Source organism: Pseudophryne corroboree, chromosome 4, assembly GCF_028390025.1.
Source record: "Pseudophryne corroboree isolate aPseCor3 chromosome 4, aPseCor3.hap2, whole genome shotgun sequence".
In the NCBI taxonomy this organism is placed as follows: domain Eukaryota; kingdom Metazoa; phylum Chordata; class Amphibia; order Anura; family Myobatrachidae; genus Pseudophryne; species Pseudophryne corroboree.
The window spans coordinates 525,892,048-525,912,715 of NC_086447.1; the positions used below are offsets into that span (position 1 = coordinate 525,892,048).

The 20,668-nt window shown below is 41.9% G+C and overlaps 1 protein-coding gene and 1 pseudogene across 1 annotated transcript in view; both read left to right on the forward strand.

The window, feature by feature from the left end:
* NKAIN2 (sodium/potassium transporting ATPase interacting 2) overlaps positions 1–20,668 on the forward strand; it is a 1,538,622-nt gene that overhangs the window by 224,011 nt on the left and 1,293,943 nt on the right. The gene's annotated exons all lie outside the window — the stretch shown is intronic.
* On the forward strand, positions 6,597–6,713 carry LOC134913378 (5S ribosomal RNA; annotated as a pseudogene).

Genomic DNA, 20,668 nt, shown 5'->3' on the forward strand with positions numbered 1-20,668 from the left:
CTCCCACCATCGGGCGGAACAATTTGTCATTTTGCACACGTTGGTGTGGAGTATTGAACAAATGCTCTCTTGATTTGATTCTTCTTGTGATAGAGGAAGTGGGTATCGAACTGGGTAAGGTCAGACAAGAACTCACTGAGTTTAATACACTGCATCTCAACACACTTACACGTGAAAAATCAGAGAACTGGATTGATAAACTTAAAGATCAAGTATCTACATATCAGCGTGATCTTATCGCCTTTAAAAAGAAAAAACTAGACACTGTAAACTCTGACTATTCGAACCATCAGGTTTACAGGTGGTTGAAAGGGGATACTAGAAACTCCACACGTAGATTCCAACACAATCCCCGATTCAGATCTCAGAGGCAATACGATAGCTCCTCGCAATCTAACTCTGACAGTGAATTTACTGATTCTAGACCACCCAGGGGTGATTTTTTAGGTCGGGGTACCCGCAAAAACACTACTCCCCCGGAAAGACGTCCCCCAAATACCCGACAAGGAGGGGCGGGAGGAAACACAAAAAAAGCCAAGGGTACAAAGACTTAACAACTGTCTTTAATTTGTCATCTGTATCCCTCACCACCACTGAGATGGAAGTCCTGTCCTTGGGTCTATCCTTCGTCCCCACAGTAAGACACGATGCTTTTCAGTGGTCTATTGATCACTTTAAATTTGGCAGGAAATTTAGGCTTAGGGAATTTTTCTCTAACCAGCCCTGTGAGACCCCTCAGGATCGTACTTTTTCAAAACCCAGTAACTTTGACCCTATTTCTCACAATCCTAGTATTAAATCTTTTCTTAGACTAACTGAACATGAAATGAAACAACATAGGGGTGATCATATATATGACAACCTCAATAAACAACAGAGGCTAGCACTCCAGTCACTTAAGAAAAATGATCAAATTGTGATCCGCCCAGCCGATAAAGGCGGGGTGATAGTGGTGCAGGATTGGGCTAAGTACAATAGGGAAATAATGCAACAACTGTCAGACACCCAGACCTATTGTAAAATCACCCGTAATCCCATGCCAGGGATAAAAAAACTCGTTGACTCTACCATTTCAATGGGTCTCCAAAATAATTGGATTGATGCCCAGATTGCCATGTATCTCACTGTTGACCACCCGGTGTGTCCGATCCTTTACACATTGCCGAAAATTCATAAATCCCTTGACACTCCCCCTGGACGCCCCATTATCTCGGCCAATGACTCTCTTCTGCAACCGATTGATCGATTTGTAGATAGCTTTTTACAACCACTTGTGAGCAATATGTGGAGTTACATCAGGGACACTGGTGATTTCCTCGATAAAATCCATAAGATCGGTGACATTCATGATGATGTATTATTGGCATCTATGGATGTCAATTCACTGTATACAGTGATCCCCCACACTGCTGGACTTGAAGCACTTAGGATGGCGCTGAGTGGTGGTGCTCATGGCGGTCCCCCCATTGAATTTCTGATAACACTGGCAGAACTTGTTCTCAGTAAAAATCATTTCTGCTATGGCACTGATTTCTATCTCCAGTGCAACGGGACCGCCATGGGTTCCAACCTGGCGCCAGCGTATGCTAACCTATTTATGCACCAGTATGAGAATACACATATTGTCCCAAAATTTGGAGATAGGCTGGTGTATTTTGGCCGTTACATTGACGACATCTTTATTTTGTGGAGGGGCACGGAGTCCGAGTTTCATGGAATGGTTCAGTATCTGAATTCAATTGATAGTCCTATTCGGTTCACCTATGAAATACACCATGACTATATTAATTTCCTCGATGTTACGATCTTCCGAGAAGGTACTCACCTAGGATCTACCCTGTTCCGCAAACAAACAGATAGGAATACACTACTGTTTGCGACGAGTCACCACCCAGAAAGCCTAAAAGAAAGTATGCCTATCTCTCAATTTTTACGTGTGTTGCGAAACAATTCCTCTATGGTCACTGCTGATCAACAGCTCTCCGAAATGTCCGAGAGATTTCTTGCGAGAGGGTACTCACCGAAGGTTGTCTCCAGATGCCTTAGGAAGGCTAAGGTCAAATACAAAAATATTGGTCAGAAACCTGCATCAAGACTTGAGCCTGGTCGGCTTATTTTTACTTCCACGTTTGACACAAAGACCAAGAATGCTGAAAAAGCAATCAGGAAACACTGGCCTATAGTTGCAACAGATACCAAACTGGAGGGTCTGAGCCAAAGACCTCCAATGCACTCTTACCGTCGAGGGCCTAACTTGCGACAGTTGCTGATGCGTCCAACTCTGCAACCACAAATCGCGAATCAAACATGGCTGACGAGGAAGAAAATAGGCTGTTTCCGGTGTCCGGACTGCACAACATGCAGATCTATGATGAGTGGATCTTCTTTTGCTCACCCACAAAGTGGAAAACGAATTCCAATTAAATACAAGCTGTCGTGTACGTCTGATTTTGTGATCTACATTATCATCTGCCCTTGTGGGCTTTACTATGTGGGACTTACGACACGGTGCTTCCGCGAACGCATGGCGAACCACCGTTACTCTATCAGACAGGCTCTGGAGACCAACAAAACGGACAAACCGGTAGCCAAACATTGGTTACAACACAAACACTCAGTTTCAAGTCTCAAATGTATGTTAATTGACCATATTCCACCCTCGATCCGAGGTGGTGATAGGGAATTAAAATTGAAACGACGTGAATCACGGTGGATCTTCGAGTTAGAGACACTTATCCCACAAGGTCTAAATGAAGCTAACCCATATGGGATCTTTCTGTGATAGTCTATAGTCATGGTGTATTTCAACATTTTATGCAGACATAATTGATGTGTGTTTGACCATATGTTTGAGTACATTGTGGCTCTCCTGACGCCAGCCATAATTATGGCGGCCTCATAAAAGCCCTATGTCTCCAGTGGCCTAAAATATACATCATTTTTATTATTATTATATTTGATATGTTTTAATGGTATTATTAAAAGTTATGTTTTATTTTTATTTTATTAATTTTTTTTTTTTTTTGGAAATTATTGTAAACCAACATCTATTTTTTATTCCAGCTGACCCAATGACAACGCTTAGGTTAGACGGCCCCTTAGATGCGATTCTGTGTTGTCACGGTAACGCGCATCACTCCTTTAATCCAATTGATAATATCTCTCCGGCTGTGATGGATAAGGCGTCATTTCCGGTAGACACTTGTCACTTCCGGTACATGTGTGCGTTCCATGTGTTGCTGGAACGCACTGACACTTCCTGTCTCCATATGTTCGGCCCTTTAATACAGCACTTCCGGTTCACGCGAGTGACTTCCGGTCAGCGCGTGCGTTCCAAGAGCCGTTGGAACGCACGGACACTTCCTGTGTTATGTGTCCGGCGCTTTTGAACAATATTAGCACGTTTTGAAAGTATATGCTTTCTTTGTTGTGAGGTGCTATACTTAGGACTTGTACTCATTCCTTTTCTACTAACATTGAACCACATTATATGGCTTTAATGCCTGATTACAATTTACTAGCCGACAGGAAGTGACACATGTGGGTGGGGCTGGTTTACTCAAATTGATGATGGTATAAATACCTGTGTATGTGAACATGTCTGACACACTGCTTCTGGTGCCCTGTCACCACACAACACTGCTTTGTTGTCTTGACAAAGATCACTGGGATGTGATCGAAACGTCGACCTACGTATGTATCAATAAATGACCTTCTGACCTTCTTTTAAGAAATTGTTGGTGAGTGCCCTCTTTTTGCAAAAGACTATTATCAGGAACCCGAAATTCCTTGGAGTTGAGCACCACCGTGTTGTCTTCTAGTGATACAGTGCTGTGCGGATGCCCACATATCCTATATCACTACTGTAGGTATATATAATATAATGACGGACCTGCTGGACACTGTCAGCAGACTCCTAAACTACTAGTATGAAGAAGATAGAAAAAAAAACCCCACCACAGGTAGGTATACAATTATGGACGAGCACTGACGACACAGAGGTAGCTACAGCCGTGGACTACCGTACTGCGTCTGCTAGTATAGAGATGATAATGATATAAAAAATATATATATATCACTACTGCAGGTATATATAATATAATGACGGACCTGCTGGACACTGTCAGCAGACTCCTAAACTACTAGTATGAAGAAGATAGAAAAAAAAAAAACCACCACAGGTAGGTATACAATTATGGACGAGCACTGACGACACAGAGGTAGCTACAGCCGTGGACTACCGTACTGCGTCTGCTAGTATAGAGATGATAATGATATAAAAAAAATATATATATCACTACTGCAGGTATATATAATATAATGACGGACCTGCTGGACACTGTCAGCAGACTCCTAAACTACTAGTATGAAGAAGATAGAAAAAAAAAACCCACCACAGGTAGGTATACAATTATGGACGAGCACTGACGACACAGAGGTAGCCACAGCCGTGGACTACCGTACTGCGTCTGCTAATATAGAGATGATAAAGATGATAGAGATGAACAAAAAAAATATAACACTACTGCAGGTAAATATTTATATAATATAATGAATGACGGACCTGCTGGACACTGTCAGCAGAATGCGTTTATAGAATAAAAAAAAAAAAAAAAAAACACCACAGGAGTGTTTAACTTTTTCAGGCAGACAATATACTGGTGGTCACTGGTCAGTCACACTGGCAGCAAAAGTGTGCACTGTACTCCTGCTATAACTGCACCCCAGTCTCCCCCACAATTCAGCTGTGTGAGCAGTGAGCACTCAGCACAGTCAGATATACATAGATGATATTATCATGCAGCACACTGAGGCTGAGCACAGATATGGTATGTGACTGTGTATCATTTTTTTTCAGGCAGAGAACGGATTATATTAAATAATAAATAAAACTGGTGGTGGTCACTAGTAACTATCAGCAAAACTCTGCACTCTGAGTACTCCTAATGCTCCCCAAAATTACTAAGTTAGTAGTAAATCAACTCAAGTGTCTCTATCTATTCTAACGGAGAGGACGCCAGCCACGTCCTCTCCCTATCAATCTCAATGCACGTGTGAAAATGGCGGCGACGCGCGGCTCCTTATATAGAATCCGAGTCTCGCGATAGAATACGAGCCTCGCGAGAATCCGACAGCGGGATGATGACGTTCGGGCGCGCTTGGGTTAACCGAGCAAGGCGGGAAGATCCGAGTCTGCCTCGGACCCGTGTAAAAAGGCTGAAGTTCGGGGGGGTTCGGATTCCGAGGAACCGAACCCGCTCATCTCTAATAAAAATCATGTGGTACTTGCAGTATACAAATCAACATAATTATTATCAGTTGCAAACATTTGCAGGTGTGAAAGAAATGTCTTGTTAAAGGAGGGTATAGTGACACATTGTAGATTGTGGTGTTAGGGAAACACAAAAGGAAACCAGAGTGCAACTAAAACGTGTCTTTACGCCATGATCTTACACCAGTGGTTTCCAAACTTTTTTGAATCACGGCTCCCTAGAATATCAGAATTTTTTTCACGGCACCCCTAGGCCAAAAATTTCTTATTGAGAAATTTAGAAAGAAATATTACATTAAGTAGATCGCGTTTATATGTCATCCTTAGGGTCAGTTGTTTGGTGAGGGACAAGATTTGCTTCTATTTGGCCACATATTTTATGACTGGCAGCCACCAACACTGGTTTTGCTTATTATATTGACCATGAATAATTTGAATTGGTCCTGGACCACCAACCCAGGGCACCCCTGCAAGTGTCCCGAGGCACCCCAGGGAGCCACGGCACACAGTTTGGGAACCTCTGCCGTACACACTAGAATGGCTCAATAGAGGAGTATTTGGCATGAAATCATTTCCACCAACCATACATGATGTGGCTTTGTTTTTCCAATCCACTCCACCCTTCTCGTATTGAAGATGGACCTAACCGTTTTGCTGACATGGACAAATACAGAGGAGGAATGCAGAGAAATAGATAAGTTCAGAAATGAAAGTGTAAAAGGAAATGTAAAAAATGTAAATGAGGGACATTATTATTATATTAAGGAAGTTATAGAAAGAAGTTGCTAAAGAAAAACAGCAAATAGGGAACAAAAAGATGTGCATATGAACCCTGTAGCATCATTCATAATTGGTTGTCAATGGCAAGAAAGACAGAATGACAGTTGCCAGGACTGCCATCAGAAATTGTGGGGCCCGGGACTGACAAAATAGGCAGGGCCCCCCACCCGCCAGATGGGGTATGGACAATCACTAGAGAAGCATTAGAGGAGGGACCCACCATGGCACAGCTTTACCAGAGCACTAACTTACCTCCCTACTTATCACAGCAGTTTGTGCGGATATTGGGGCTAATTCAGACCTGATCGCTGCTGTGCATTTTCGATCAGACCTGAACTATGCAGGCGCCGCAGTGCGCCGGCACATGCCAGAAATGTGGTAGGCATCTCATCCCACCTATAATTCTGTACCCTCTCATCCAGATGCGAGACTACTCTCTGCAATGCCCGTAGTAACAGAGAATCTGCGCTATTAACTGGACAGCAGAAGTACTCTTGTTGCTCATCCTCTATTACACTCTCTCATTTGTGTCATAGTGCTTCAATTACTGCCATATTTCAGCGGCAACGCCCAATCTCATCCGATCTTGGAAGCTAAGCGTTGATAAGCCTGATTAGTACCCAGTTGGGTGACCACTTGGGAATATCAGGTGCAGCTTAGATTTAACCTCTGATCACAAACAGCAGCAGTGTTAGAGCAACTTCTGAATCTTAAAGTCTGTACCTAATTCTTGGCTACTCTCCCAATTACTCTAAGATCGTTACTTTAATTTTTGCCAATCTTGTTGTGGTTTTCTTATGAATTTAGTTTGGAATCAAATCCTTTAAAAGGTCTTTTTATCTTAGTATCTTCTTTGTAGCAAACTTAGCCCCTACCAGGGGATTGCCAGCAGTTAATTGTCATTTCAATTGTGACTTATATTATAATTATACTTACTTGTGCCCTCTATCTTGATCAATTAGGCAAATGGACTTCTAGCAATTAACTATCACTACAATTGTGTTTTATATTTCAATTAGATTTATTTGTGCCCTTTATCTTGATCAATTAGGCATATAAATGTTTTCCATATATTTTCACCATAGGTGCTCCTAATTGTTATCAGGTTTATCCTGATTATTGTTAATCAATAATTTTGAATCAGATTCTTTTTCCCTGTGTGGATATTTATCCACAAATGTATTTATTTATATACTTTATGTATTTGAACACATTTCTCTGTGGAGATTGTTACTAACATATGTGTATTTTGTGTATTTGAACATTTTTCTGTATCAACCCCCTTTCTTTATGTTGAACTAAATTAAAAGTTACGTTTTAATAAATTTACAAATTTTAAAGTGTGCCCCAACACAGAGTTTTTCTTTTTTTCTCTTTCCTATCCAATTTATTACTGACTCTGGGAGCACCACCAACCTATAATATGTATCAGGTACCTTTATTTAAAGGATCTCTATGCTTAGTATTGTTGGTTAGTTTAACAGGTTTCTACAAGTTTTGTACAAACCCATGTTCATTGCTATAATAACTTTCCTGTGCGGAACCAATCAAAACCTTCCTGTTAACTGTGTAGCATATGTGTAAGGGACATTATGTGTAAAATGGCATTAATAAAGGTTGTCATAATGTGTAAGGCGCATTATGTTTATAAGGACATTAATAATGTGTCTCATATGTGTAAGCGGCATTACTGTGTGGAAATATGTGTATAAGGTGCTCTACTATGTGGCATTGCGTATAGAAAGGGCACTACTGTGTCGTCTAATGTGATTAAAGAGCAATAGGGTGTGGTGTAATGTGAATAAGGAGCAATTCAGTGTGATGTAATGTGAATAAGGGGCTCTACTGTGAGGAGTAACGTTTATAAGGTAAAGTGATACTACTGTGGGATGTAATATGAATTATGGACACTATCCCATGATCAAATGTGAATAAAGTTGCAGTACTGTGTGGCATAATTGGAATTGGGGTTGCTATTGTGGGGCCATACCCCTTGCCAGCAAAAACACACCCCTTTTTGGGCTGTGTGCCAAATGTGCGAACTGTTCCTATTTAAAATATAGGGGGTACAAACACCAAAATAAGGACTGCTATGGGTGAGGGTTGATGGTGCTGGGAAAGAGGTGCAAGGTCAGAGGCGGAACCAGCGGTGGTGCTAGGGGGCACCAGCCAAAATCTTGCCTAGGGCATCATATTGGTTAGGGCCGTCTCTGCACGCACACAGTGACTCAGACACTGATCATGCTCACACACCTGACACACATGCACAGTGACACTGACCAAACTCTCACACACAGTGACACTGACCAGGCACACACATACACAGTGACACTGACACTGACCGGGCACACATACGCATAGTGACACTGACCAAACTCTCACACACAGTGACAATGACACTGCCAGGCACACACACGCATAGTGACATTCATACTGACCAGACACACACACGCACAGTGACACTCACACTGACCAGGCACACACACGCACAGTGACACTGACCATGGACACACACGCACAGTGACACTGACCCTGACCAGGCAAACACACGCACAGTGACACTGACCATGGACACACATGCACAGTGACACTCACACTGACCAGGCATACACACGCATAATGACACTCACCCTGACCAGGCACAAACCAGCAATGTGACACTGACACTGACCAGGCGCACACACGCACAGTGACACTGACACTGACCAAGCACACACATGCACAGTGACACTGACCATGAACACATACGCACAGTGACACTGACACTGACCAGGCACACACACGCACAGTGACACTGACCATGGACACACACGCACAGTGACACTGACACTGACCAGGCACACACACGCACACTGGCAATGACCAGGCACACACATGCACAGTGACACTGACACGGACTATGCTCACACCAGTTACACATACACACAGGGACACTGAGCAGGCTCTTCCTCTTTGTTGCGTGCAGTCTCCAGCAGCAGCAGCAGCCTCCCTGACTCCTCCTCCAACTTATTCCAATACAACTTTCTCGCCAGTGTACTGTCTGTGTAGGGAGGGGGAGTGTCTGTGCTCCTATAGGCTGAGTGACTGTGTGTGATGTGTCACTCAACCAATTGAAGCACAGCATATACTGCTGAGGAGTTACTGCTCTGATCAGGGAACTCCCCAGCATTAGGACAGACTGGAGAGCAGTTAGACACTGTGTGGTGCATGGGTTCCCAGCCCAAATGTTGTGGGCAGGGCTACTAAGCAGAGAGGCGGAGAATGGATTTACAATCTTCAGCAGTCGGTAGGACAGGGGCCCCCTATCATTTGTGGTAGGAGCAGGCCAGCCCCCCCCATCTGTCTGAATGTCCGGGCCCGGGACTGCAGTACTGGCAGTCCCACCCTGATGGCGGCCCTGACAGTAGCTATAGCAAAGCCTTTGTGGACTTTAGTGTGAAGAATGGATGTATCCTGGAGATTTTACACAACAAACTGCTCTTGGAAACTGTCTCAATGAGAGAGCAATAAAATAGGAAGTTGAAGGGAAGAATGAGATAGCAAACTTGGGAAGCAGAAAAAATTATGGTGCTATTGATTTTTAAATAGGTATCAGGTATTGGCTTGGGTGCAGTTCTGTTTTTGTACTGTATGTTTCATTTTAGATACTTTTAAAACATTAGCAACAGCTTATACAGTTACTGTTGCTGCTGCATGATACAGATTGAGAGTTCAAATGTAGAAATAGATCTGGGTGTCATCTAAAAACAGAGGGGGTACTGGGCTAGGATTATGTAATACAAGAAACTCAGAATGCTTAGTCAGCATCATAGATGACAAGGGACTTGAGAGTGTTTGCGTTAGTAAGGGTTGATCATTCACATTTAATGCAAAAAAGAAATCCAGGAAGAGAGAAAGTTACGTTTTAATTCAGCTACAAGGAAATCTGATTTGGCTACAAGGAAAAGGATCCTTTAGTGAATACAGTTGCTATGAATTATACTAGCCAACAGTTACATTCTTGAGGGTTTAGTAGGACTTTAGATAGGTAAAAGGGACCATTTCTTCTAAATAAGGCACTTTGGGGCAGATGTAAATCCTGGAGAAGTGATAAAGCAGTGATAAGTGGAAGGTGAAAATGCACCAGCCAATCAGCTCCAATATGTACATTTACATATTGGAGCTGATTGGCTGGTGCGTTATCACCTTGCACTTATCACTGCTTTATCACTTCTCCAGGCTTAATACATCTGCCCCTTTATCTGGAGAAATTTGTTGTAGATAAAGGCTGAGATGTGTCTGGTCATAGCTTCTTGACAATATAAAATATAATTGCATTTCTCAACACAAATGAAAATGTTCCTATGGAGAGAGGGATGTTCGATATCTCATCTGATGGTAGTTTCAGTGAGGAGGAATAAGGATACAGCAGCTCAGAGACATGGGGTGGGATGCAGCAACACTAAAAATGCAGCTAAACTACACAAATGCAATTTTTGGAGGTTTGGCTGCTTACCACGCATTCACCAAGCTCCACAATGCGATATATTTTGAGCTTGGATGCAGTGGGCAATGCCATCTGTTGATGACGTTACCCTTTCAAAAGACTATGGGATTCTTTCCATCTTTCCCCTGAGAGTGATCCAACTGCCCTGTCCTAAACTCAGAAGTCCCCACACAGCATAGGACATATCTCACTGGGAGAGCCATCCAAGCGTGCAAAGGTTGCAAAGCAAATTGATCAGTGTATGATAGATATGTGTATTGAGCAAAAAAGGAGTCTGAGTCACATGGGACGAGAGGAGTTACTTGTTACGACTGAAGCAACAGTAAGAATAAACACATCTGTATTAAAGGTTTATAGTAACTGAGGTCATTTGGAGAAATAATTGTTACTGGCAACCTTGCACTATCCACAAGTGTGCATGATGACATTATTGCATCATAACATTATAAAAATGCAAATTCAGTAAATAAAAGATATGTGGAAAAGATAGATAGACTTGAATGAGGGTGGCAGAATTGCCCCTTTTCCATCAACATATGGTCTTATCTATGTCCAACAGCATAAAGATGACATGTAAAAATCCTGGTAGAATGCTCTTATTTCTTAACCTCATTTCTTTTATACATAAGATAAATGGGAAGGCTATTTCTATGGAACTCTATAGCAAATTGTATGCGAATATTGCAAAGAAAAAAAAAGGAAAGCCTAAAGATGCCAAATATGGTACCAAGATTAATTTTAACTTAAGCCAGGGGGCAGCAGGGGTAAACAACTAATATCTTAATGCCAGTCATATCAACTCTCCAAATCCCACTATTAAAGTTAATTCACATATAACATAGGACTCCTGCCAGTGTTAATATGCGGTGTTAGTGCTGTCAGCAAAATACAATAGCGGGTCTTTATTGAATGAGTTGATTATTTACAGTATTAAGCTGCCAACTCATTATTGAAAAATGAATATGACAATTCTCCACCCATTCCCCATGCGATGCTTCTAATCCTCAGATGGCATTTAGTCAGATTCTGCAATTCTGACTGAAGTAATTATTAATATATTCATTTTTTTCTTTTGATCAGCACATCTTTGCTTTGTCTATCCTGCTGTGCTCATTTGCTGTTCTTTAGTTCAATGTATTTATCACATCTCTTTCCTGCAAGATTCTTTATTTATACTAAATCCTTTACACCTGTTCGGTTATCCGTTCTACAGTCTTTTTAAACTGAAATCTGCAATGTCTATGGAAGATGTTACCTCTGGCAGTATTATATAAATGTCATAATAAAATACAGGTAGTATACTTTATAGCTTATTCAGTTTTCCAGGTCAAGCCTGATCTTTTGATTTGGTCATTTACAGAGTATTATTTCACAAAAATTTATAGACAGTGACTTTTATATCATGATTCCATTTATGGCTCCACTTTATTGGGAGAAGGTATAAAAACATAACTGCATGCATTAGGTCTTGTGCACACAGATGTGAAAAAACAATGCAACTTAAAAGAGTTGACTAAATATGGTACTTTGTCCTCACTTTAACACAGTTAAGAAATTTTATGGACACGTTCAATAACCCATCTCAAAGCTTCCCTGCAGCATAGTGTACTATGTGCTTAATGAGCATTACCACAGACCTTCATTGTATTTTGCCAAGCTTTATTAACACTGCAGGCAACATGTAAAAAAAGAAAAGGAAAAGGAAGGAAAGAGAAGCGAACACTTGTCAGTAATGGTGTGTATGTGTACAGGTGCATTTGCTTGCATTATTCTTGGGACTATTAGTATCAAATGAAAATGCTTGTGTGTACAAAGCCTTAGAATTAAATGTGCATAGACTTTGCTGACAGTTGACTTTGTGCATGTCATTCAACCTATTCCAGCAACTGGAGATTTGCAAATTAGTTAATCAGTCCAGATTTTTCTAAAATGTGCAGAATAATTTACACAGAACTCCACACTGAAGATCACCAATCAGCAAGGAACAAACAAATTCCAAATGTATAAAGATTTATGAAATTAGCTTATAGCCCCTGTGACATTTATTCTTCCTGCATTATGATAGGAAAAAAACATTGGTGAATTCTATTTTTCTGTGATATGAGACCTATATTCCCTTTAATATTAGCAATCTGGAAATTACAGTTTTAAAATTGTTGTGAGAAATAAAATCCTGCCTATTGTGAATGCAGTTCTCCAAGGGAAAGTCCACATTAGATTGACCTTTAACGCTTTCCATTCCTAATTACTCTTCTTAGCGGACACAACACTTGTGACTTGAGCTTTGCCCTATTCCAGTGGTTCCCGAACAGGGTGCCTCTGGGCACTTGTAGGAGTGCCCTTTGTTGGTGGTTCAGGACCAATTAAAAAAAAATATTATGGTCAATGTAATATGTAAAATCAGTGTTTGTGGTTTCCAATTATAAACTATGTGGACAAACAGAAGTGAATTTTATCCCTCACCACAGAACTGAACCTAAGGATGAGATATGAACACAATTTCCGTAAGTTTATATTTTTTCTAAATTTCTTAATAAGAAACTGTTGGCCTAGGGGTGGCATGAAATAGAATTCTGATACTCTAGGGAGCCATGATTAAAAAAAGTTTGGGAACCACTCGGTTATTCTATTTTAATCTTCACTTCTGTTCTGTTCACACTTGATAAATAGCAGTTTTGTTTGGTTTGCTATTATTTATACAGGAGTCTAATAGATTTGTGCAGGGCTTTTCCATTTTAAACATTGACATGATGTCCTTGTTTATTTCCTTCAGATCTGCAATTAATCCTACATACACTGCTTTTTTGCTTATGTGTATGCCTATACGGGCAATAACATCAGGGCCCTTATAATTAGAGATGAGCGGGTTTGGATTTACTCGGTTCTTTACGCCAGAATTATCGCCATTTCTTATTTTCTGGATTTTTCTTATTGGCTAACCAAAACACATGACGTCCGATAGCCAATAAGGAGATTCAGGTAAATCCGAGTAAATCCGAGTAAAACCGAACCCGCTCCTCTCTACTTATAATCATAATTTGTGTCGTTTTTACAATGCACTGACTGACACCAAAATTTTTTTTTCCTCCATTTTCAAAAGTGGTACTTGGAGTTTATTTAACTGGAGCTTATCACCTCTCCCAAATTACCAAAATTCAAGGGATATGTTTATGTGACCTGCAGTCAGGAGACCACCGGTCACAATACCAACGCAGGGATCCCAGCATCTGAAAATCCCGCTGGTCAGCATGACGAATAACAGGGACTATCCCATGACACCCATAGACTGGGAATAGAACCTGTGGCGAGTGCAGTGAACCACAGAGCCCGCTGCGTGGGATCTCGCAGTCGTTAGTGTGACCACACATACCCAACCCAAATTTAATGTGTGCCACATTTTGGTGGAACTTGTTTCTAATTAACTAACTTAAGTTTTATCTTATTCCAGAGGCCACTGTTGAGTATATTGCAAACCAACATAATGAGAAATCAGTTCTATTTTACCTGAGATAGAATAATAATTTATAAAAAAATATACAATACAGCATGTCTGTAAAGTTTGAAGCATGAAACAAAAGATCTATTTAATTCTAGCAACTGTCAGAACATTGCCAAGAAGACACAGAAAAGAATAAATTATGCAAAGGGAAGTACAAATCTGTGTCTAGGAAGGAACTATAGTTGAATGGAAAACATTTTATAAAATGCATGTCTGTACAGTACATGAACTATAAGTGCAAAATAATATTTTATTCTGGCTGTTTTTAGCAAAAAGATTTTGCATTGCTTCATAACCTAGAACTCAGTATTTCGTTTGTCAACTTCTGTCTTTCCACAAATGAATGCAGAATAGTCTAGTACTGTACCGAAGACATGCATACTAGCTCATCTACCCTAGATCATCCATGTGTCCCAATATTCAATTTTACATTAAGTTATTTAATATATATTTTCTCTTAATAATAAATCTTTTAGATTTTATCATCCAAAAGTAACATTAAAAGTTACAATAGTTTTTCTTTTTAAAGTTTAGTTAGATCAAATGGATGTTACTGCTACATGGGATTGGGTAATTTCACCTCAGTTTTATTTGTCACCAGAACTCAAGGGCAAGTGGCCAGTTTGGTTGGACATGATACACTTCACCCTTCCTTGTATTAGGGGCAAGGTGTGCACATGACCTTTTGTAGGTTGCGAGTTATGCCCCTACATTCATTGGCATTTCTATAATGAGTGCAATGTGTGCAGTGCACACAGACCCCTGGGTCCAGGGGGGCCCACACCACACACAATGCTCCCATATTTTAATACTTACCTTTCTGGAGTCCAGTGTTGGGCGCTGTAGCCACAGCAACAATCTCTTACAAAATGGCCACCATGCATGCGCAGTAGTGAAATTGGTCTCCGGAACATGAGGGTGCATGTTTCCGAAGACCTGCTCATGCACAGTAGACTCCAGTACAATGCTGGAGACTACCGCACCGCACAGAGGAGGGGGCCCACCCGGTGGTGCACAGGGGACCCCTCCTCTGTTACAATGCCCCTTCCTTCATTTAAGGATGTGATGATAATAAATAATAGGTAGTGATCATATATTCCCAACTGTGTAGTATTGTGTTAATTATTATGTTTGTCATATAATGTTTTACATTTATTTTGATGTTCTTTTTAACTTCACTTTCAACCCGTAGAACTCCTTACATCACACCCCATCTCCCAGGTACAAATTTATGTTATTCACAAAGTTTTACAAAATAAACCTTTGCACTAGTGAATCTTCTGTATAACCACTTACTCCTCTGTGGATATTTATTTATGACAGCCCTTTTCACTACTCTTTATTGTCTAATTCAGCTATCCCTCTCTCCCCTCCTCCCTCATTCCTCTTCTAACACATATCTATTCATTTATTTTACCATACCTACATGCATGTGCCTCTACATTCCTTCACATTCCCTCACATCCAAACTCTATTTCTCCCATCATTAATTCATACACTTTCGTAGTAGGACTATTTTCTTTAAAATCTCTGTTTAGAACTTTCTCCACACTCCTTTATGACAGCCCTTTCTTCATACTTATTTATGACAGTCCTTTTTACTGCCCTTTATTGTTGAATTCAGCTATCCCTCTCTCCCCTCCTCTCTCACCCCTCTCATAACACATTACTAGTCTTCAATATTAGCAAACCTACATGTGTGTTCCCCTACCTTCCTTTAAATACTCTCACCAGAGCTGTAACCCTGTTCCCAAAATAGAATTGGTGCTCCCATCATATTTAAATTCAGAGCAGTGCACGCACAAAAAATATAGGGCCATGGCTTCATGGGAAAGGGGCGTGGTCAGTAGTCTACATTATTCAAATTACTCCACATAGTAGTGCCAATTATACACATTACACCAGGTAGAGCCATTTATACACTTTACTCCAGGTACAGTAGAGCTCCCTTTTACACATTGTTCAAGTCAGAGTCCCCTTTTACACATTAAATCAGAAAGACCCCCTTTTATACATTACACCAACAGAGCCCCTTTTTACACATTACGCCAGACAGAGTCCCCTTTTTACAAATTATGCCAGACAGAGCCCTATTTTACACATTACGCCAGACAGAGCCCCCTTTTACACATTACACCAGGCACAGTCCCCTTTTTTCTCATTACATCAGATAGAGTCCCCTTTTTAAATATTATGCCAGGTAGAGTCCCCCATTTACAAATTATACCAGGTAGGGTCCTCTTTTACTCATTACACCATGTAGAGTCCCCTGTTTGAACATTATGCCAGGTAGAGTCCTCTTTTTACACATTGCTCTACCTGCTCTGTTAATTCAACCACTACACTTTCTACAAACCATGTGCCATGAGTCCTTCAAATTCACTTCCATTTTCCTGGACAATTTGGAATTTAAGTCTGGCTGCAACAATCTCACATTCAGCCGTGGCCTATGCCTCTACAAATCCCTCCGACTGCTTGACATTACTTAAACTTAGCTCTCCCCTAAGCTAAGTGAGGGGGTCAGTTCTCTATTCTTATCCTACTTGAACTTTTTATTGCTTTTAATAACATTAAACCCCCTTTACTCCAGTACATATTTCACTCACATGGTCTTTGGGGTTCCACTTCCTTCTGTGCACTCATTAAATATATTGGGGCTGCTCTAGGTCTTGAACCTTTGTATTTGCTGCTTTTATACATTTTCTTATAATACATTAATACGGCACTTATGCCTCCACTACCATCTCTACCAATCAAACCTACCATTTTCTGCCCTCTCCAGTTCTCTTTTTATACATTTCTGACCTTATCGCAATACTCTGCATCATGTCCTCGTAGATCTGCCCCTGATACGTGTTTTACTTTTTCTCTAATTACAACATTTTGCTCTCACTTCAAAGGCTTATTTCTTGTTTAGAATTATGGAACTCACAATTGCCCTTGATTTGATTATTCCCCAACTGTCAATAATGCAAGTTGTCATGCCTTCAGCATACGTCTTATACTGTATGTCATGCTTTCAGAATATAAATCTTATTGCTGTTTACAGTCATTTATGTTATCAGCCCCATCTAGTGGTCAGCACAAAAGTACTGTAGTATGATTGTGAACCTCACAGCCCAACATAGCAAGGTGCCCAATGTATTCTGGGTAAAAGAAACTGGGAGAAATGTTTTTCTTCCCTCATTGTCCCAGCCAGATACCCATGTGTGCTCATCTGCAGCATAGAATCCAATGGTAAGTTTTTGACCCCACATCTGCCATCTGTTGACAATTATGTTTGCTAGCTGTATTGTTTTACACTGCAGCCAATACTTTGCATATGTAATGTCATGCTGTTTGCATACAGTAGTTTGGTCATGTTTCTGCATCTTGCATAGTATGTAATGCTCAGTAGCGGATCTTGCCACAGGCAAGCAGGACTTTTGCCCAGGGTGCCACCTTCCGAGGGCGGCGGCGGCGCCATCCGGAGGGCGCCGTACCATGGCAAGATCCGCTACTGTGCCCCCCGCTGCCGCTGTGTCCCCCGCTGGTCCCACGCTGTGAAGGGAACTAGATGCTATCCATCTAGTTTCCCTTCGTGGAGAGGACCTTTGCTGTGCGGTGTGCGATGATGTCATCATGCACCGCACAGCATTGTGGGACTGGCACAGACGCTAGGGGTCATGATTGACCTCTAGTGTCTATGCTGTGCAATGGTAGAGACGTCATGACGTCTCTCTCAAAGATCCGAGGAGAGGAGCAGCGCCGGCGGAGGTCTGCAGCGGTCGGTACTCAGGAGCGGGGATTGTAAGTATTAATTTTTTTATTTTTGTTTTAAGCGGCGCTACTGGGGGCACAAATGGGGGTGCTGCTGGGGGTACAAATGGGGGCACAAATGAAGGTGCTACTGGGGGTACAAATGGGGGCACAACTCTACAGGGGGCATAACTGACGACAACCCTGTATGAAGCCATGCCCCTATTTTTCGCCTGGGGCGCCACAAGGGCTAGAACCGGCCCTGGTAATGCTTGTATGGCATTCTATCTTTGCTCATTGTAAGTGCATTCCATCATTTATTTTTACAGGTTTACCAGCTTCCTCTATGGCATGATAAACATCATTCGTCAGATCATCACATCTGATTGGGATTATGGAAAAATAGAGGTGGTTTTGCTGTAAACCTGGAACTTGTCACAGAGACTTAGAGAAAGGCAGAATACATGTGCATTTTCAAAACCTACAGATGGAGCCTAATTGTGGCTCCATCTGTGCCTGGGTGCGCCCCCTATTGCCGGGTCTGGGGTGTGCACGCGTCCGTGATGCACTCACTAGAATGGGAGTGTCTCAGTGCGCTCCCGGCGTGACTAGGTGGACGTATCGCATAGTCACGCCGGGAGTGCTCGTATGCGATGGAGCTGCCTCAGATGAGTGCGGCTCCATCTGTATTCACTCTATCTATCCATACTTCACACTAATCCTTCCAGGTACTACTAACTATTGTACCATCACAATCTCAACTCAGTCAAACTAGCTTTTAAAGACCCAGCATTGCATTCTCCCTCTACATTGTAAATTGTCACAAGCTCTACCATTCACTCTCTGTCCCACATCTGTACCTTCTTCACAATCTCATATGTACTTTCATCTGTTTTTATGTATGATTTGTGTTATGTATGATTTACTCATAATTAATGATTATTATGATTTCAGGTGAAGGAAGAGATGTGTGCCGAGTCTTGTGTTTTGGTTCTAATTTCATTGTCGTATTTTGGTTTCAGTTTTGGTTTTGCAAAACCAATCTCAAGTATTTTGGTTTGGAATTTAGATTTAAAAATCTGAATCTTGGATTTCTTGAAAATGGATAAAAACAGCTTAAATCATGTCATTTCTGCGATCCAAAACCCAAAATTTGTATTTACAATCCTAATTCCGAACCACAGAAAGATCCGAGCCCAGTCTCAGTTAGGTTCGGATCCACAAAATTTGGGTCAGTAAAGATTTCTAAACAACCAAATTTCACATCTCTAATATTTACATATTCAATATAATCGGCCAGTACGGATGGTGTAGTAGTTATATTACTGCCTCACAGCACTGAGGTCATGGATTCAATTCCCACATTGGCCCTAACTGTATGTAGTTTGTATATTCTCACTGTACTTGCGTGGGTTTCCTCTTGGTACTCCGGTTTCCTCCCACAATCCGAAAATATACTAATAGGTTAATTGGATCCCAATAAAATTAACCCTAGCGTGAATGTGCGTGTCTGTACATGTTGTAGGGAACATAGATTGTAAGATCCACTTGGGTAGGGACTGATGTGAATTGCCAAATATTCTCTGTAAAGGACAGTGGAATATGTGTGCGCTATATAAATTACTGGTAATGAATAATAAAAATAATAATAACTAGGTGACTCATCGCACCCTACATGCGCTCTTCACACCGTCGCAAGGGGCTACGCCCTGTTAACCCTTGCACGCCCTTGGGCAGTGCAATATTTAGATTATATGGAATACTACCTCCAATTATAATTCTGTGAGTGGTTAAATATTGCACGGGCAAAGGGCGTGCAATGGTTAAGGGGCCGTAGCCCCTTGTGATGGCGTGAACAGTGCACTCAAGGGACGATGAATAGTAGGTGCTGTGGTTGGGGGTGTAGCAGTTGTGGAGGAGAGGCGGCTGGGGGAGGGGGGTCCAGGGGTGCCATGGGTGGGGGAGGGGCGGTTGCGGGGGTGCTGCGGGTGGCGGAGGGGCGGTTGTGGTGGAGCGACGGATGGGGAGGGCCACGTGCGGCTGTGCGAGTCCGGAGCCACCGCGGGTTGGGGAGGGCCGCATGCGGGTGTGCCGTGGGTGGGGGTGGGAGTCCGGAGCCACCGCTGGTGGGGGGTTGCCATGGGTGGGGGAGTGACAGTTGCAGCGGTAACATGGGTGGGGGAAGTGGCGTCACCGGGTGTGGTGACACCCGGTGTGCACCCTTCATATCCCAGCGCACCGGGGGCAGGTTTGCTGCAAAAAAAGGGGCATGGCCGCTAACACAGGGGGCGTGGCCTTGCTGTGTTCTTCACTCTGGGGGCGTGTCCAGCATCTTCGGAGATGGTGGGCTGTACGTCGGCTCCTCTGCTATGACAGGAGCCGGGTGCTGTAGCTGACTTTCACACTGCAGCGCTTGGCTCCTGTCACTGCGGAGGAGCACACAGTGTGGTGTCACCCCTTCTAGGCATCACACCTGGGTGCACTTTGGTCCTGCCCATTTTTAGCTAAGGAAAATCCCTGGTCACCAGCTCCATATTACTGATTTTGAAAGTGTTTCTTGATCAAATATAAGTAGCAGTAAATAACTACTAATATTGTTACAATGCTATGTTGGAAAACAGCATGTAAGACCAAAGTGTACTGCAGAATAGAGGAGAATCACCAAAAGCAAGAACTAAATTGAGTCTGTTATATGTAGTCTGCTGCTTTCTGGCTTGTAAATAAGATCACATCTACAGAATATTCAAAGAAAGGTAAGGACAAAATGCACATTGATAAAAGGAGTATCTAAGCAACTACATAATTGTAGAGGTTAACATGCAGAATAAGGCTATAATCAGTTGGTTCAATAGCAGAACTCAATGATTCTAAAGTTATTTTGTACTGAAATGTA